At 38.0% G+C, this 11144-nt stretch overlaps 1 protein-coding gene across 2 annotated transcripts in view; it reads left to right on the top strand.

Moving 5' to 3' along the window:
- Positions 1-1000: 1000 nt before the first annotated feature.
- Positions 1001-11144, top strand: part of LOC106668301 — a 50832-nt gene continuing 40688 nt past the window's right edge. Inside the window, exon 1 of one of the 2 annotated variants that reach the window (XM_014396916.2) lies at positions 1001-1071. The gene's annotated coding sequence lies outside the window, so the exon portion shown is untranslated. The remainder of the gene's footprint in view (positions 1072-11144) is intronic. The other variant, XM_014396915.2, reaches the window with a different exon arrangement.

The raw sequence follows: 11144 nt of genomic DNA, 5'->3' as shown, positions 1-11144 counted from the left end.
GCAGTGTTAAAATCGTAAGAGTTAATATTTTCTTTGTCACTGGCACATATATAGGAGAGGTTCATATTCCTTGGTGTAGATTTATCATCTTCTCAGTCTTTTAAATTAAATGTTTAAAGAAATTAACTTAACCAAACAATAATTCAGAAATCGTGAGATGCGGAATCGTGTGATGTAGGTTTCAGAAAAACATTTTCTTTATCGTGTCAACGTTTCGACTTTTATTGATATCATCTTCAGGGCCTGGGATTTACAAGCATTGTTCAAATTTAACTGCATTGGTACTATCAATCAGTGCCACAAGAATGGCAAAATTACACAGAAGACAAACACTTTGAGTGAGTAAAATTTAAACAAAGTTTGTAAATCCCAGACCCTGAAGATGATCTCAATAAAGATCGAAACGTTGGTACGATAAAGAAAATGTTTTTCTGAAACCTACATCACACCAGACCGCATCTCACGATTTCTGAATAACTATCGACTAACGGTCACTAATCACCACACATTTAACCAAAAAACTCCAACTGTTGGTAATCAGCCCAATTCCGAGCACAATCAGATTTGATGTATTACGCGTTAGGGTGAATCCCCTTCACACGATGCAAAACTCGTTTCATTGCGAGTGTAAAATAAAAATAAGAAAAAATATTTGTGCCACAAACTCAATTTAATTAAACGGAAAAGACAAAAATTGGGACCTGATCCAAATAAATTATAACAAAACCTTAAAAAAATAAATGTATTCAGATTTGAAAAAAATATGTGATCTTTGGCATACGCAACTAACACCTTGCCATTTACATAAAAAGAGCAGGTGTCTTCAAACAAAATTGAGAGAATCCTTCCTCGTCCTTTCGTAGCTCAACTCGCACTGCTCGATCCTGCTGTTGGGGATTAGCTTATCCTTTGAGATAAGCATCTCATTTTTGAAAATATTGTTATAGATGGTAGGATATTGCATTTTACAGTGAAGTCGACGAGAAATGATTATTTTTTTGCTCTTTGTCATCCGTGTTGTTTTAACACGTGCACCTTCTCTGTGTCTGTCTCTTCCCACCTGAGTCCCAGGTAAATTCATTTAGCTCAAACCGATAAAGTGTCACTTTAAGTATGCCTCCTGAAACCGTTATCGACATCGCCCACGTCATTATGTTTAAACGGGAAATTATCCCTTCACCCTTGACCCTGGCTTTCTCCTGGATCGGCAATCAAAATTTACACTTTTAACATGAATATTCAGCCTATGATCGTCAAACGCTAAGAACATCCGTCGACGTCCGTTTATGGATTCTGCCCGTGTTCTTTCTACAATGGCCTGGCAGGAAATTAAAATTCGAACTAATATTATTCGTACGGGTTCAATTACGGTTTTTATTCCATTTACAAGTACAATAATAGCAGTGGAATACTAAAGTCAAGTAAACCGTGACAAATGTTTTTTATGTAAAGAAGTATGCTACAGTTAATAGCTGCTCTAATGGCTGATGTAACCAAACAATGCCAGCTATGATGCATAAACTGGAATGTTTTTATTTACACAAACAAATAAAAGCTTAATAAGGTTGAAATCTATTACAAGATGCGAACTTTTTATTGGTTTAAAAATTACTCCTGTGAGTACGGCTGATGCAAAAAATTTATGCTGGGAAGATTGGCAGAAACACTGGGCCACAATGATCGACAAATTAAAATAAATGAAACTGTCGGTCAAACCGTGGGCCGTAGAGAGGCTAGGTAAAAACAACCCAGAGAATAGTATTAAGGTTTTTAGTTGAGATAAAAAAGTTAGTGTCACGAGCGGGATTCGAACCCACGATCTTCTGCTAGACACGCCGCTGCTCTACCACTTGAGCTATCGTGACCTCGATCCCCTCGGACATTAACTTCCCATCTCAACCCTACCTTTTGAATTTTCCCTCCTTTTTGCCATTTTTCAAATGTCGTGTAATCTATTTGATTCGTGGGTTCGAATCCCGCTCGAGACACAGACTTTTCTATCTCAACTAAAAACCTTAATTATTTGAAAGATGTTCATTGGTCAAGCGGACCACGAAACTAGTGAATTTAACCAGAGAATAGTGTTGACTCGACTGCGAATAGGCCACACCAGACTGACGCATGGGCATATCCTTATTAACAAAAGGCAACGGAGATATACCCCGTGCTGCGCACAACTAACCGTTCAACATATACTGATCGATTTCTACAATATGTTGCTTTTCTTCTAGTCTCAAAGAGGTATTAAAACACGGCAGTGACGGCAGCAAAAAGTTGATCAAATACCTGAAGCGAATAAATGCATGGCCGCATTTGATGCTTTTCCACACGTGATTTTCCTACCTGAAATTAATGTATACATTAGCGTGAGTGTTGAGTATGTATGGGTGGGTTCTGCCGAAATATACCCACAAAACTAAGTTAGGATGTTTCTGTGAGTATTTCTGTCTTGAATGAATGTATTTATTAGCGTGAGTATGTGGGGTGTGTAGTGGAGGAATTTAGCGTACCTCACATACCGACCAAACTAATTTAGAAAGTTTCTGTCAGTGTTTTGTGACTTGAATGATTTATTAGCGTAAGTATGTGGGGGTGGGTACTGGTGGAATGTAGAATACCTCACAGACCTACTAAACTAGATTACCTTTAGGTATGGTGTTTTTAGAGTGAAAGGGGCGTAATATTAATACCCCAGTCGCTCATCAATTTTTAGCTGTACATTGGTATGAAAGGTTATAATCAGGATTTATTAGCACGACTGAAGTAAGTCCTTCAGCGGAATGACGAGTACCGTGAAATTCGCCAAAATAAGGTTAGGCTTAGTTTGAATGCTTCGGTATCAGTTGTAGAGCCTTTTTACCACGCGTGGAGCAGTAAAAACGAGTAGAAATCAAGTCCCGAAAGTCTAAGAAAGGTCTAATAAACCGCGAGGTTCTGACAATTGCCCGGTAGCTAACCGGCTGAAAAAAATTTCCTACATTTATTTCAAATTTTGACATATTAGTCGGTCAAACGCGTTTCACCTTTTCGCCAACTTCAGTGCTCTTAGTTATTCCGTGGGTTAGGATGATCATATTACTCCAGCAAGAAACTTGAGGAAATTTGAGGTCACGCCGGCCGAAATGATGGTAAACAACCAGGGCCCAGGTTCATCTAAAGCTAGCTAAAGTGGAAAACACACTATGTAGTTAACATTAATTTTATTTTTGTTTTATACATAAGTTAGGTAATAGTAAGGTTAGGAAAAGTGAGAATCGAGCACAATTTGCAAGCCAGAAAGCAGACTACAGTCCTGACGAAGGCTGAGAAAAAGAGACTTGAACCACACTAATCCATAATGTGAGGAGCAGTAGAAGCTGCCATAAAAGTAGTTAGTAGTAATAATAGCAGCGTGTGTTCGACTTGAAAGTCGTCTTGTCCATTACGATTTCTCCTACATCATCTATTACCATATATATATNATTATATACCATCAATCTATCACAATTGGGAACATATGCCTATTTGGCTGTAGACAGATATAGTTAGTACAATTCTTGGGAGGTTTTTGGTAATACACCTTCGGACTAATCAAGCAAAGGACTGTGAACAAGACTCAGTGGAGAAATCTGCCTGATTCTGTATCGAACAGCTAGCTTAGCCAATACGTCATGCACTCTAATTGTATCTATTATTTTGAAATCAGATTCAGTTATATTTTGGATGATGAAGTGAAAAACTAGCATAGGACGATTTGATCTTGAATTCTTCTTGAGGCAAGACGTCTTTCGTAAATCGATCCTGCTTATTATCCTGGAAAATCATCGACCAAAGTACTGTAATTGTAAATTTTCTATTCAATTTTCAGGTAGATCAAATTTTAACAACGAATTTTCCAATCTATTTGGACTAGGTGTAAAGAATTATGGTCTCGAAATGCACAAGGTTTCCAAAGAGTGTCGGTCTCAATTTCAGGATTTTCCATACAAATTTCAACCGAGCTCAAATTATTTTTTTATCACCGTATACTTACATAGGATAACTTGACAATTTTAGTCCTTTTTTATTTTGGCGTCGAATAAAGAAATCTTATGAATAATTAAGAAAATAGGTTGCAATGAATCAGTATCAACATTTCATATATATAAACACTTGAAATATCTACCAAAATTATAGGCTTAAAATGAAATAATGGAAATGGTATTTAGCCTATAAATAATTTTTGATAATTGGCAAACTGTCATGGCGTTGTGAGCCGAATATCGAAGACAATCGCACCAATCATCTCCCATAAAAGTCCATACAATTTAGTAAACTCATGCCATGAAATGATTCGGTCGTAAAACACGTCGATTGACCCCAATTGTTAGCTTATTTGTGACTAAGCAAGCGGTTTAACTTCCTTGTAATTTTAATAGAGCCATCCCAGCGTTACCGGCCTCGCGACCTCCTAAATGACAATGAGAGTAAAAGTAAAATAATTACTGCCGTACAGTAGAGTTCAACGACCAACCTTGGTGGGTGAAACCACTTTTCAATACATTTTTCATGCCATAGTCAATTAAAAAGCCAAGGGCTGCGCTGGGTTTCGAACGCAGAAACGCTAGCGTAACAAATGCGAGTTGGAGCCACAACCACTTGGCCACCGCGTCCCATGACAGTAACAGTGAGGAGTATACTATTGAGTAATTTTTTTATTTTTGTTAATTTTTTTTTTAAATATTACATGTATTGTGTTGGTGCAAAATTAATGCAGATTTGAAAATTACAGGTTCGAGTCATGTAAACAAAACTAAATCCTCAAATCTAATTTATGGATTATAATAAATACTTCACGATTCGTAGATGGCCCCCCGAGAATTTGAGCCGGAAACAAGGATTCGTCCTTACGCGATTAAGAATAGGCCATACGCGGTTGACACACGGACACCTGCTCTTGGGCCAAAGCCCGCGCAGGTGCCCCTTATGCAGAGAAAGGTTGCTCGATGTGTCCCACATAATAGAGGCAGGAAACATGCCATGCCTTGGCTCCTTACAGGGAGCGTGTAGGCACGCCATCCAATGTGAAGATGGTACTCGATCACTGCAGCAAGTTTCACGGTCCCCTGTTCCGCTTTTTAGGAGAAGTTTGTTTTTTTATTGTATATAATATGTCTCATGTGTTGTGTGTCTATATGTTTTGTCTGAGTGAATGTATTTATCAGCGTGAATGGCGAGGGGTGAGGGTGAAATATAACGTCATCATCGCCCCTCGAACGTTGAGAGCGTAGGAGTGTGTGTTCGGAGTCGATGGCGGAATAAAAGTACTCCACCGACCCGAATCTAGATTAGTTTGAGTATAGGTCGGTGGAGGAATATCAAGTACTCCACCGACCAAACGAAATGAGTGTACTTATGAATGTATTTATGTGTATGAATGTATTTATTTATATGAATGTAGTGCTTGAAAGGGTAAATAGAATATAGACTTAGTTGGGGGCTAAAATGACCTAGATGTCGGAAGCCCCAGGCAAAAATAAAATAAAATAAAATAAAAATACTTTTAAATGTTATCTTTTATTTTTATCGATTAGGTTTCGTGGTCCGATTATCCAATTAAATTCTTTTTAATTAATTAAGGCATTGGTCAAGATAAAAAAAGTCAAATCTTATAGCTAATATTGAATTTTATAAGAGGGAGGACCTGTGAAATGAAAATGTTTAAACTAGTTTTTCCTCAAATTTATTTGTACGAATTTAAACTTGGGCTAAGTGCAGTCCAAACAGCGCGTTATCAAAACAGTTTGGAGGAGGGAAGCATTAGCGAATGCACTGTGCAGCGATGGTTTCAGAGATTTCTTCTTAAAGATTTCGATCTCGAAGACAGGGAAGATCGCGGTAGGCCTTCTGTGGACGACGGCCATCTCATAACGTTGATTGAAGAAAATTCACGTAAGACAACACGGGAAATTGCGGAAGTGCTTAAGTGTTGACCACTTAAACGCTGTTCGCCATCGGGAGCAAATTGGTAAATAAAGAAGCTCTACAAGTGGGTACTCTACGAACTAACCGAAGCCCAAAGAAATCGCCTTTTGAAATTTGCACGTCTTTTCTGGTGCACAACCAAAATAATCCATTTCTCGATCAAATCATAACTTGCGATGGGAAATGGATACCTTGTATATTACCTTATTATTTTTATTATTTTATTATCGTCAATATTTAATATTTCAATTTATTCCCCGTTTTGTTACCCGTAAGTAAATAAATATAACCTGAATAATTGGGTTCAAAGTTGTCCAAATTGTAAACAGGATTCACAATAAGAGAGTTTTTTAATATTTCACATGATGTCTTGTTAAAATTTCATTTATCCCATTCTATTTTCTTCAAGTAAATTTAACTAGTTTTATCCCTGCCTGTATTTTTTTGGGATTGGGAAATTATTAAGTTTTTCAAATGACCTCGATAAACTGAAACCGTTAAATGACTGGGTACTACGTTTATATGCAGAACAGATTGCTTTTCCATTTTTAGGATGTGAGGACCCCAAATAATTTAATTAGCCTTAATGAGAATCTCATTTTGTCTAAAACCGAACCAACCACCCGTAGACGTAGACGCCAACCCTTAACGGTAGTGATCAACGATGTGGAAAAAGTTTTCCACGCTCTCTTAACTGGAAATAAATCTGAGCTGAATGGGAACGAACTGATGTGATATACCGTTTACCACATTACTGGAATTTTATAATGGAATTAAAAGAAACGAAGAGAATATTAAAAACAATTGAGAGGGTCCGTCTACAGAAATGAAGTAAAAAACTTAAAAACTATAATAATTTAAAAATTATCATAAGTAATGGAAACTATTGGGTTGTCCGGAAAATAATGCAGGATTTTAAGTTTTCATTAAAAAAAATCTATATAAAATATTCTGTTTACGTTTACAGGATTACTCATTTGTATGAATGTCAACACTTATTAATCCTCTTCCAAATGATATTGTTTGTTTACCTCTGTAGCATTCCGTAACTTGGAAATAATTCAGTCATCCTTATAATGTCAAAGCGAGAATTTCGTACGATTTTCTTTTACGAGTTTAAACTCGGCCGAAGCGGAGCCCAAACGGCTAGAAACATTAACCAAGTCTGGGGCGAGGGTTGTGTTAATGAGTGCACTGTGCAAAGGTGGTTTAAAAAATTTCGGGAGGGAGATTTCAGCCTTGAAGATGAAGAAGGTCGTGGAAGGCCTTCCTCTCTTAATGATGATGTTCTGCGATCAGTGGTGGAAGAAAACCCCAAAACAACTGTTCGAGAACTTGCAGAGCAACTCAAAGTCAGTAAAACGACCGTCGCTGACCACCTCAAGGCGATTGGAAAAGTGAAAAAACTCGAAAATTGGGTTCCACACTCATTAAACGATCGCCAAAAAATCAGCGCTTTGATGTTTGTGCATCACTTCTTTGTCGAAACAAAAATGACCCATTTCTGGCCAGAATTGTTACATGTGACGAAAAGTGGATTCTCTACGATAACACTAGACGTTCTGGACAGTGGCTCGACAAAGGAGAAGCTCCAAAGCCCCCAACTCATCAAAAAAAGGTAATGGTTACGGTATGGTGGGCTTCATTTGGTTTAATACACTACAGCTTCTTAAATCCTGGCGAAACCATCAATGCTGAATCATACTGTAACCAAATTAATACCATGCATCAGAAATTGGCAGTAATGAAGCCCTCTTTGGTCAATCGGAAAGGGCCCATTTTGTTGCATGACAACGCTCGACCACATGTGTCACGTGTAACGTCACAAAAATTATTGGAGCTTGGCTATGAAACTTTGCCTCACCCAACCTACTCTCCGGACCTCTCGCCTACTGACTACCATTTTTTTAGACACCTGGACCACTACTTACAACACATAATATTCAAAAATCAAACGGAACTGGAAAATGCATTTATTGACTTTATCAATTCTAAAAATTCTGAATTCTACTCAGACGGAATTAATAAGTTACCAACACGTTGGGAGAAATGTATTGAGAGTATGGGAAATTATTTTGATTAAAGAACATTGCTTTAAAGTAACTAGTTTCTTTTTTTTTGTTTAATACCAAAATCCTGCATTATTTTCCGGACAACCCAATAAATAAAAATAGATTTTTTTTTGGCCACAATCTGCGCTTAGCCAAGTAACACACTAAACATACACAAGTCGAGGAACTATCCAGCGATAATACTTGTTTTAAAACAAAATCTTTTATTTTGTCTTGAGTCGTCTAGGAGTAATTTTAGGCAGTTATAGGGAGGAAAGTTGCAGGATGTTTAGAGATTTTGGTGAAATCTTTTATATCTAGAAATCGCAACGTCTTTCATTGCGTAGAGTGCTCTTGTAAACATAAAATTTTTATAAAGATCTTTATCAATGCCGTAAGTTCTGTAGGTTTTAGTATGTTGGTACAGATGAATCTCTTGCTGTCAAGGGATAATTGGTCGTCAAGTATATGTTTAATTAGACTGTGGGGGTCGTCAGAGAGGCTCGTGCGTGTCAAGAGCACATTCTCTAGATGACCCTGCGAGAACCTGGGCCGGAAATGAGGAATTGTCCTTCCCCGATTAAGAATCCTTACACGGTTGACACACCCCTGCTCCTGGGTAAAATCCCGTGCATGTGCCCCTTATGCAGAGAAAGGTGCTCAATTTTCCCATATAATGGAAGCTCGTCTTGGCTCCTTGCAGAGGGCGTGTAGGCATTCCGCTGAAGTTTTGACTGTTTCTCAGGCACTGTAGCAAGTTCCTGAGTCGCCTCTTCTGTTTTTTAGAGGAGGCGGTATTTTTTATTGTATGCATACCTGTTCTATCTGTTTTGTGGTTATTGTTTGGTTTGAGAGCGCGTATGTACTAGTGTGAGTGGTCAGGGGCTGATGGTGATATGTAACCATCGCCCCTCCAGCTGTGTTTGTGTGTTTAGGGCCTATAGCTGAATATTTATTAAACTTCCTGTCGACCCTAATTTAGATTACATTATTAATATTGTAAGTAGTCGGAGGAATATCGAGTACTCCACCGACTATACAAAGGTGTGAATGTAATTAATTGTGCGACTGTATTACAGATTATTTGTTTTAGACTAAATTATAGCTGAGGCCTGCAATGACCTGTCAAAAGTTGGTTGGGAAGCGACGATCTCCTGGGCACCTGACTTAAGGGGGACACTAACGACCCGGCCGTTAAGCACAACCCTTCGGAGTGAAAGTCCAATCACTCGGTAGTGTTGATTCATGTCTGTTCTTATATCTTTTGAACCCTGTGTGATGATACTAGGTGAGTTGATAATCTAAATACAGCCCAATTTATCGGACAACTTTTTCGATTCAAAAAATTAAAATCCTAATAATGTTAAACTTTTGCATTGGGAGGTTGTTAATTTAATGCGCCATTCTATAACTCATACTTGGTAGAGGTACTGTAGGTTTCGATCCTCAGGATCAATATTTGATGATAATACGGCGGTGATATCGGTAAATGTGAGAATCGTAGTCTCAGATTGAGATTTCTGCATTGTACACTGTGTATGACAACGGACCCAAGACGCTATCATGTGAAACTGCAGTATTTGCCCTATGCATAGGCAGGAAGAGGATCCGACCCAATAATCCTGAGGTAATTATCAGGCGGTTAGGATTTTAATATTGGAAAGTGTATAAAAGGTAAGATGCATTTCAGTTTCGAGATTTCCAGAGTAAATCGTAATGCCATGGACTCGATCGAAATCCAGCGAAACCCTCCCGAGAGGAAATAGTAAGTATCTACAACCCGATGACCTGTCGTGTAATAAAATTAAACCTCTTGAATCCAAATTGATAGTCTGGCTAATAAAGATTCGAGGATAGGGTGAATTTGTTCAGAGATTTTTCATAGATTGTCCTAAACCAGTAATCAAGTTACAGCACGGTAGGAATTTGGAAGGATGAGGTTTAGTCATTGGTCCAACAATGGCAAATTGATTTGGAGAATTATTAAATGAGATGGTTTATTCCATACAATTCCATACGCTTTTTGCCTTTACTGTCGGAAAAAATGGATCTTCCTGGAATGTATTCCTAGCCTTTTTATTTCTCTGGCGCAGAGTTCAATTGCAATAATTGCAGACTGGAAAACATTAGCGTATTTATCTAAATTTAAATTCACTAGTTTCGTGGTCCGCTTGACTAATTAATATCTTACGATTAATTAAGGTTTTCAGTTGAGATAAAAAAGTCAATGGCACGAGCGGGATTCGAACCCACGATCTTCGGCTTGATACGCCGCTGCTCTACCACTTGAGCTATCGTGACCTCGATCCACTCGGACACCAACCTCCCATCTCAACCACTAAATTTAAAGTCAGTTCGGTTTTCGGATTCGGATTTTGAGCCGTCGGAATAACAGTAGTTGGCCTTCAGAGGACTTTGACCCACTCTTCCTTTTCTGGTATGAGTACCTGGTACTTTTTGGTGAAGTAATATTTTGGAGTAGTGGCATAAATTGACACGTCTACGGCATCTACCTGTATTTCCTTCCTAAGCTTCCATTGTTCATGTTAGCCGCTGCTCTAGCTTCATAGTCTGTACATTCTCTAAAATATTATGGATACATCCAGAGTATGGGATGGAATTGAATTGAAACTGATTCATTGGAACTTAGGACAAAATTAAATAAGACGGACCTAATAGAAAGCCATCATTAAATCCTAAAAATAATAAAAATGAATGAAATAGCTACAAAAATCCTGACAAAGTGAAATTAGAAGAAAATTTTTACAGATCCTTAGGAAAAAATAAATAAATAAAAATACAATAAGAGATGTTTAGAATTATAAAAACCCTGAAATTGATAGAGTAGTTTTATTATGGTTCACAGGTCTACGATGGACACAGGTTCATGGAGTGGAGCAGGAGAAAGGCCTACATTTTGACCTAACGAAACCTCTAGACCCCACTACTATCAATTTTTCGCGCTGATATCCAAGCATAAGAAATGCATTAAAATGTGCACGGATTTGCATATTCTCAGACAGCCAAGCATCACGGAAGCCTTTTGACTCCTCTTATCTGGATCTCAAAGCTCTGGGAATGCATAACATAATTTCATCACCTGGGAAATCGAAATCAAGTTACTCTAATGTAAATGCCAGGAGGATTGAA

This window comes from Cimex lectularius, unplaced genomic scaffold (assembly GCF_000648675.2).
Source record: "Cimex lectularius strain Harlan isolate CLEC.00 unplaced genomic scaffold, Clec_2.1 scaffold237, whole genome shotgun sequence".
NCBI lineage: Eukaryota > Metazoa > Arthropoda > Insecta > Hemiptera > Cimicidae > Cimex > Cimex lectularius.
The sequence above is the reverse complement of the archived record's forward strand: the minus strand, read 5'-3'. Positions and strand labels throughout refer to the sequence as shown.